We start from the raw sequence: 9776 nt of genomic DNA on the forward strand, positions 1-9776 counted from the left end.
AAACACATGGTTTTCTCCCATTATTTATATGATAGATCTTATTCTTACACGAAGGAACACTTAAGCACCAAACAGAGACCGGAACTTCAGGATATAAGCCTCTGAATATATATAGCAACAAGAATACCGTTGACCTCTTGTACTGGAGTAGATCAATACCTGCACTCCCATTCCATGCTGTCAGCAAAGAACAACGTTTGTGGTACAGACAGGAATCGAACCTGCACCTCTTGATCCTAGTCCACATTGAATATCCAGACAGACTTTTCCATTGAGGGATACTGTGTAGCCTTGATTGTACCAGAGATGCACACCAAAATCACACAAAGAACAATCTCAAGTGTATGTCAAGGGGCTTAACTTCTTGAGTACAGATATGGATCTGTTCTGCACTTCAGGTTATAGACCAGGGTAAACTGTTGCTTTTTGTGACTGTGACTGAAAAATTTAAGTTGCAACACTTAGAGAAGAAAGAGGCAAGCAGCTCTTTGCCACCAGAGTTTTATTTTCAGAAATGGAGGTTCTGTGGTAAAGGGCTAGCATGTAGCACTGCTTACATTGCCCATTCTAGAGTACCTTCTAGGGCAGAAATGGTGGTGAGGGAGAATTAAGACTATACAAGTTTCACAGTGACCCAGCTTCATCTTATGCCTCTAATGAAAATTCTTGACAAGATAATTTCTGGAAAAAGTGCTAAAATCGGTACTTACACATCACACTTTTTAATCCTGAGAGCTTCAGTGTACTTAGGAGACAAGTAAGTAATTTATCTTTACACTACCTAAGCACCTGGCCTGTTGAGAGCTCATGTGAAGTGCAGTAGCATTCATCACTAGCCCTTCCAAACTTCAAAATCAGACCAGTCCTGCATAGTGTCACTGCTGACAGAGAAAGATGTTGTCTTCATGCGCATTAGCAGTCCTTGCCTGGTGAGGACAAAACATGTGTAGCACTGAATGAACAATGCAATTGGCCAGGTGATTTTGCCTAGTTACTGTGCACGTTCTCTTTTCTTGGCACTGGATAACCTCCCTGTTTTGTTCTAAGAAACACTGAAAATAGAGCCCTACTGCTCTTTGAATTTCACACAGAGGCCTGAGGACTGCTTTAACAATTCAACAGTCTGAAATGTTGAACTACATTGCTCAACAATATTCCCTGGCACTGTTTAATTTACTAGTATGGGCATAGCCCAGGTCCTCCCTTATGAAAACAGACCTTGAAAGATCGTGTAGCTGTAAGTGGTAATGTCTGAGCAGAATTGTGTCAGTACGTGTGGGTGGAGGAGGAGCCCTTGGCCACTCCTGGGTTGATTTCCTGGGCATTGTAAGCATTCACTTGTTGTTTCAGCTGCAGAAAAGGAACGGACAAAGCTTTTGACACACACACACAAGTTACCATCTCTTCTCTTCTTCTTTCATTTTCACCCTTTGTGAATGAAAGCCTTTCAAGAAGTTGATAGCTCTGCCTGGAAAGACTCAAAGGGATGACTGGAGAGAAATGCGCCTGAGAATCTTTTTTTCTAGTTCCTGACAATGGCAAAATTCCCTGTGATGTGAATGAACTTCTTCTGCTATAAATTTACTGTATATTCTTGATCCCAACTGTTCTGAGGCAAGAACATCCTCAAATACTTGCATGTTCTCCATTTCCTAACAAGCAATATTTTTTCTGATTTAAAAGCCAAAATCTGTAAGGTATGACTTCTTGAGCCAACTTGGCTGAAGAGAACATTTTTCTAAGCTTTCATGCAGATCCAAGTTCTGAATGTACTGTACTAGGTTTTTTTATTAATATTCTGCTCTCACTTTTATCAATCTCCTCACCAGCACAAAAGCTCATCTGCAAACCATTAATGTCCCACCTTTGGAGCTTAGATCAGCACATCTGTTGCTTATAAGTAGGGTTTGATACCAGTGAGAGATGATTCCATCATCCATCAGATTTATGATTTTAAGGGAGAGAAAATATGCACAGCTGAATATGCTGCTAGAAAGCGTACCTGTTCCTTAAGTAAACAGATTTCTATTTGAATTTCTATCAGTCTGGAGACAAACAAAGTAAAAATCATGGGCTTGAATTGCTACCAATAAATCTCCATGCACTGCTGTTGTCAAGGTGGGCAGGTAATAAACTGTCAATGTTTCTGAAAGGGATATCCTGAAAACAAAACAATTTTTCTTTCATCTTTTCCGTCATTATTTGGATCTGTTAGTTGATTAATTATTAAAGCACAATACAGTTTGGTTTAGAGTTCATTCCATACTTCAGAATACAGACGTGGTATTTCTAGGTAAAGTATTTAGGCATGTTCTTCTGCCATGTGTCACCTTATACCAATTGTTGTTGTAGAATTTTTTCTGGTGAGAATGCTTGGTGTTCGCAAGTCAAAATCTGCCCATTGGAGAATAATTGAAGAAGCAGGTGAATCTGTATTGATGGTGATTGCAACAACTTTTGTTTCCTTTCCACTTATAGGAAGAGGTTATGTTTTCTATAATGATCAACAACAACAAAAAAAATACAGTACCAAGTACTTCTTTAGGTGACTAGTGCCAAGACTTCATTCAAGAAAACAAGTAGAAGCCCCAGTTTCCAGTCTTAGCTGTCCTGGTAACAGATAAACAAGGGCATATCTGCTCACAAAAAAATGCAACCACATCCTCTCAGACCTTCAGACCTGTTAGAAGTGTTGCAAACACTTCTGTCGGCACACTTGAGAAAATTTGACTAGCTGAAATCTTTTGTTTATAAAAGCACTCAGTATTTTGTGGCCAACTGTCAGCTTGGCTCATGCAGGCTTCAACTTGGCCTAGCTGAGTCTGGCAAGAGATGCCCAGTCTTACAGAAAGGATTGCCAGTCCTGTCTCGCTGTGCTACCTGTTTTTCAAAGCTTCTGCTCAGCTGGGAGCACTGGCAGACCTCACTTGCTCCTGGCTGCAGGAAACACTGTAGATGATAGCCTCAAAAATTTTTGGCAATAAAATTTACTCAGCTTTACTGCAGGGCGGCACTGAATGCTGGACAACAGCAAAAGTCACTGAAGAGCTTGCTTGCAAAATTTTTGACTGAACTTGTTCTGTATGAGAAGGTACTCAAGGAATGTTTTGTGAATTTCCACACACAAAAAATAGAGGCTGTTTTCAGACAATTTATTAGAGGAATAAGCTAGAATTTTAAAGCAATCATTGCAAATGCTGCATTAGCAGTACAATAAAGCTTCCTTAGTTCTTTCAGAACTGGTCAAGAATATGTCAAGGGAAATGGAGGCAAAAATGGGAAATAGGCTCATTTGGGATTATGAAAACATATGACTTTCTTACAGTAAAAATCTCACTCCATTTTAAGTAAGGATTATTCTGAGATGCAGTATATAGCTTGTACGTGCACCTGAACCACAAAACCCCTAAATTTTTTCTCTGAGTCAATAATTAGAAGATAGATTAAAAGGACACTCATATTCAGACTTCACTGGTGTCTATTCCAGAGACTGACTAGAGACCAAAGAAAGACTGTGGCAACTCATTTGTTTGCCCTGATGTGTATGAGTGTGCACTCAAGAGTTCTCTATTGTGTCTAGTATGTTAAATAGCTTAAGAAAAATACAGTTTGCCCTTGTCAACCTTGCCTTGCTTATGAACAAAGGCACAGAGGGAAAAAAATTTGTGAGAATTACAAGAAATTTAACTATTGAGAATGCCATAGCACAAGTACCCAGTAGAGACTTATCATGGCCTTTTGCAAGCTGAGTTAGCACAAAGTCTTATTTCATTCATGAAAAGAAATAAACTTAGGTACCTCAGTTATTGCTGTTCAGTAACTGATTAGTTTGCAATATAAAATAATTGCAGCTCCTGGGATGCTTTGTTCTGGCTGCTTCCATCATGCTTTCACTTTACCTCTATTTTCACTACAATATGTTCCTTTTACTTGTCGTTACAGATGAATGAAAGCTCAGTTATCAGCACAGGAGTTACCTCTGGTGAGGAAACGTGTACTCAGAATAGAAGTATTGTGCCACCAGCTGTGTTAAATTGCTGCCTTTAAGCTATTGCGGAACAACTCAAGCCTGTTGTAAAATAGATAGCAGGAAGTCATGTGTGTTACCAAGGAAACCCTTGGCTGCAAGTTTATTGTATAAATAACACTGGGGTGGGGATGATGTGGCTAACGAAGAGAAGGGAAAAAATGAAGTGTCTGGCATGTCTCAGTGCCTGAGGGAGGGTCATAAGCAGAAGCAATGAAACAGATTCATTAGTACAAGTAGTTGATCTTTCTTCAGCTGGGGAAAGCTAGGAAAGCACGTCTCTCGTCCAGAAGTGACTGGGGAAGAAAATAGAGGCTAAAGAGAGAAATATGACCATGATGGGCAAGTCCATGCACTGTAGGGTGGAGAAGCAAGAGTGACACCTGCACTTTTTCATACTCACTAGAGGAAGAGACACTGGCAGAGGGTTGTAGTGGCAAGTAAGAAAGTGAAGGAAATAAGAAAAAGTGGAGCCACCATAATAATATATCTAAGCATTTGGACCGATTCAAAACCACCATCAAGACATTTATGTTCTCCAAAGATTATCTGCATATAACTTCTTTAAGGTTTGTGCACAAACTACTAGAATGCAAAGAAAAGCAGTGGGCAAATCCCACTCACTGTAGGTCACACATATTCCAAGACAACAGCACTCTGTGCTGATGGCTTGTGTCTTCTTCTAGGCCTTACAGAGAGGGTATATAATTCATCAGCGGTTTCAACAGCTATTAGTGAAGTATTCATATTAGCTTTCATCCTTTTTAAAGGTGTTACTGTTTCATAGATAGAAACTGAGCACTGTGGTGCTGCAAGAAGTACAGCTTGGCTAGTGGGGTCTGTCAGAGAAATTAAAGAGCTTACAGCTCAGGACAAGGGTTGATTTCCTTCCTTGACAGTGATAGGAATAGGTCGTTTCACTTCCTCATACCTTATATGCCTTATTCGGTAAATAGCATTGCTGGATCTGTAAAGCAGTTTGAGTTATGGGTCAGAAGAGTGCTTTATTAGTCAATAGTATGATTAACTTCAGTGCTAGTCAGTGCATGCTTATGAGTACGGGCCACTGAGGGAGCTTGATGTTGCTCCTAACTGTAGTACGTCCAGGTCTGCCAACTACCACTTGCGCTTAGTGAAAACCCATTGCTCTTCCAGATGGATGATCTGCCAGATTCCCTGACATATGGCTATCATGTCTGATTGACATCCAACAACCTGGACTGATGAACACAGTCTGTGCTATGTGGTGTTGTTCTGTATACATGGTCCAGGCTGTGTCAGCTGGTTGTGTACCACTTTGCTGCCAATGGAAGCAGATATGTTGCTCCTAGGCTTGCTTATGCTGATGGTTATGAAAGAGAGAGAGAAAAGCTGCTGCAGGCATAAAAGCCCACTTGGCTGATCTCTTCAATGTGTCCTCTTGCCACTGAGCAGAAAGGTTCAAGATAAGGGGGGGAAACCATTTCAGTTTGCAAACTTAGTCTTTAACAGAAATGTAGCCATGAACTGTGGTCACAGGTGAAGTACCAAGGTATTTGTACTCATTACAATCCCTATAATTTTATATTCATTTACATAGAGTTATTTTTATAACTTAGTCAATGCTTCGCATTTTCTTCTCCTGTGTTTTTTTGTATCAAAAGAGCTCACAGTTCTAATTGCGAAGTTAACACCCTTGTGTGAGGATTGTTGGTCCCTTTGGAAGCATTACAGTGCAGGACTTTAGCATGGGAAAACCTCTTCTGACTAGTGGAAATGCTACTGAGATCTGCTTTGGACAATTTTCAGGATTGAACTTATGATGGCCACAGATATTGTTAAACAGTCCAGGCATTTGGGAACATGTTCTAAATGCTTCTAACCAAGGTAGGAAACGTGGTTTAATAAAAGTGGTCCAAAATACAATTACCCATTCAGGAACTTCATCAGGTCTTCTCAGAGTCTATGGCAAATGGATAAGCCCTTAAGGTATTTTGCTTTTGGAAAATGCACCATCCAGAGCCGTCATATTTAGTGCTTATACAACAGCATTTTTTTGAAGTGGAAATCACAGTTGCTGGATTTATGATATAATTTTATCAACTGAGCAAGCTTCAGAACATATTTTAAAGTGAATTACTAATGAACCTATTATCTTTCTGCAATAAGCTGTTTCAATTTTTCAGTTAAGCTGGAAATCACTCACCAAATTTTACCCTAATGAATGAACACCTTAAGTTAGTGTCCATTCAAGAAAAGGTTTCAGAGCAAGTTATTTTTGCTAAAAGAGATGGTGGCTATTTTCCTCTTTCAGGCATGCCATTGCTCTCAGATGTATATGACAGAGAATCTAGGATGAAATATATACTGCAATGAAAAGTATATGCCATTGTCAGAAGATCTTGGAGGATTCTTTGCCTTTCTGGACTATCTGCCCCTCTTTTAACAGAATATTTATGTCTAGGTGATACTATACTGTTCCATTCATTTCTGTGGAGTTTTAATAAATACATACTTTATTCCATTTCATTTCAGTCCTCAATACTGTCAGACTCTGTAAAATATTAATTTGAACTGCAGCTAGAAATCTTGTATTTTTGGATGTTAGATCGAACTGTTCCTTTAATTCAGTTCCATTTTTCTGTCTCTGTACAGGTAATAAATATTAGTTTTACAGGAAGAGTTCTTTCATATAGGACTTTATAGACATACAGAATTTTAAACTTTGGTGACTTTAGGATTCCTCAGATGAAAAAATATTAGGATAATTCTTAATGGAGAAGCTGATAGGCTATATATTTGCTGGGTGCTGAAAAATCAAGGATTTTTTCTAATTTTCAGTATGATGAAAACAAATGGGTTTTTCTTAGTTTATGTGAATTCCTGCTTAATGAGAATTTTAATATTTCAGGTAAATCACCACCCCTTTATTCCCCTATAAAACATATCCCAATTTTCAGTATGAATTCTGGTAAGGTTTCAGATACTCAATTCCAAACAATAGGAAAACCAGACATTTCAGATGTTTTCTCCCTAAATGAGTGATTCATATTTATTTCCTCTAACATCAGCAAACCTGTGCTTTCAGACTCTATTATGAATTTTGTTCCTGCTCTCCTGATGGCTCTGAGTGGTGAAATGCAAACTGATATATCATACAGGACTGAAAGCCAGGAAAGTGGGATGCTGAGTGAAACCCAGCTCACAGTCTGCCCTGTTTTGGTGTGGATTTAAGTGTTACCAGGACTTTATTGCTCTTCTCAATCTTAAATTTCATCTGAATTTGTGGAAATGGTTCTGATGAATTAACATGGCTGAGGCTGAATTCACACACCTGGACTCAAGAGACTTAAAGCTAAAACTGCCACTCAGTGCTAGAAAACTTTTGCTGCAGAGATGGTGATGGTGCAGTGGGTTTAAGTGCTTGGTGCTGTGGAATTTCCCACTCTAATTTATGCAGAGTATCTATATTGTACTGGTGAAGAGCAAGAGGAAGATTACAGTTGGCCCTGGTCCCTATTCCCAGGGCATTTATCATCAACTGTGGTTTATGTGAACAGTGAACATGGGTGAAGATTGTAACGGAAGAACTATATATGAAGAGGGCTATTGTTTGAGATTGGTTTTCTCTTATTTTTAGAGGCCATATATCAAATATGATGTTTCCAGTGGGGCTTCATAGAGTGATAGCAGGTATTTCTGATGAGTTTTTATATTCTCCTGACATTCTGCTTGCTGAAAAACACTTTCTTGAAGTTAAAAAAAGTCAAATAATCCTCGTGGAAAGGCAATAGAAAAAGCAGAATGACCATATATGCAAACAAACCCCTAACGATTTCTTAAGGACTCTCATTACCAAAGGGTATTTCAAAACACAAAGAGATCAGCGCTGTGTGTGCCGACTGCCAGAGCTCTCTTCCACCAAAGAGGCATAGTCAAATTCCTCTTTTCTTTGTCCAGTTAATCTTTGTATCATTTCTGAAAAGCATTCTCAAGTGCATCTCTCAAAATCATTTCAGGCAGCTGCTCCAGCTTTCCCTTGCCTATCAGGCCTTGTGCTTCCACATTAGCCTCCTTGCCTTCAGATGAAGTGAAAGGCCAAAAGTCCACAGAATAAACTGCAGATGAGGCAGACTAATTGGTCTCAAAATTGAAACATATGGCTTCTTTCAGGATCTTGACTTTTAAAATACTTGCTTAAAGTAAACATTTGCAATTCCTCATGAAAGGCACTTTCGTCCCCAATCCTCTTGACCCCCAGTGACCTTTCTTACCAATTGCATGCTGCTTTACCCTTGGGGATGATTAAATCTTGAGAGGCCTTTTTTTCTTTTCTTGTATTCCCCACATTTGTCTCCAAGAACTAACTTAAGGACTGGCTTAAAGAAAGCTAACCTGGGTCAGAAGGACAGAAACACACCAGATTTCCACCTGAGCACCCCACATGGGTGTCTGAGGCTGAGGCTGGAGGGGAAGGTTCATATACATTGTCACTTTATATTCAAAAGAATGGACTACAAAAATTAATCACCAAACACTGATTCACCAAAGCTGAGTTTTCAAGCTAAACTTGGAACTGAAAGCCAATTCTTGTGTCCTATGGACAGAGGGGAAGCATGGGGGTAATGGGAGGGGTATGAGGGGTTGTAGGGGTGGGAGGCTGATGTTAGGGAGGAAAGGTGGCCTGAGGCAGTCATCACTGAGACACCACATTTAAAACTATGGCCTGTGGCTGTTGTCTCCTCTGTCAGAAAAAGACTGACAAAAGTCATTGACTCTAGTCTATAATTCCTGGTAAAGGCAAACAAACCCTCCCCGTTTGTCTCTAGGGTGTCAGTACGTGAAAGTTGATTGAAATCTCTCAAAAGTCACTTTACTTATAATTTGTGTTCCAGGCTCGAAGGCATTCCCAGGCCCTCCTGTAATTGTTAGCCAGTGTCAGAGGCCAGGCATTGCAGCCAACTCATGTCCTGGCACAGAGGGCCTGATGCTTGCTAACAAGACCAGGAGAAGTTGTTGTCTGAGTCTGGGCAATAATTGTTCCAGCCTTTCTTTTCATTCTTTATTGTCAAGAAGTTGAAAGAATATTAGTTCTTGTAAGGCACTTAAATTTTCAAAAACTCTTCTGCCTAACACCTCTGTTTGTCAAGTTAGATGCAAGTCTGCTCCTCTCATCCTCAATGCATAAACAGAAATGTACTGGCAGGGCAGCAACCACTATCCAGAACCATGCAGAGGTGGCTGGATAATTGCCATTGGTGGAAAAATGAAAGCCTTGAAAGCAACAAAATATGATACTGCCACAGGCAAATAGCCTGGTAAATCAGCTGGATCTGGAAAGATTTGCATTTGCAGCCAGCTCACACAGCCCTGTGTGACACTGTGATGCCTCATGCCTGACACTCTGGGAAATTCCTAGCCCTGTACATTCCTGTATACTGTACAGAGGGAGATGAAATGTCTGCACACTGCATCTCACATTGCAACAGATTCACTTATCTGAGCTGGCTTCAATCTCCCTGCTGAGCAGGTCTGCTTTATGCAAACTGAATAGTTGTCTTGTCTGAATAAAGAGTATTTTGCTGTGTTTTGTTCTCTGCTGAGAGCTGAACCTTGACTGCTATTTATCCCCTTGGTCTTTCAGAGAATTCCGTACCAGAGCTGGAAGTCCTAAGCTGAGACCCCAGCAAGGCGGGCAAGAACCTGCAAAGCTAGGCAGGAATACTTGTCAAGAAGGTAGCCAGTGCCTAGGTATGGGCACTGAACATAT

Source organism: Pithys albifrons, chromosome 2 (assembly GCF_047495875.1).
Source record: "Pithys albifrons albifrons isolate INPA30051 chromosome 2, PitAlb_v1, whole genome shotgun sequence".
Lineage (NCBI taxonomy): Eukaryota > Metazoa > Chordata > Aves > Passeriformes > Thamnophilidae > Pithys > Pithys albifrons.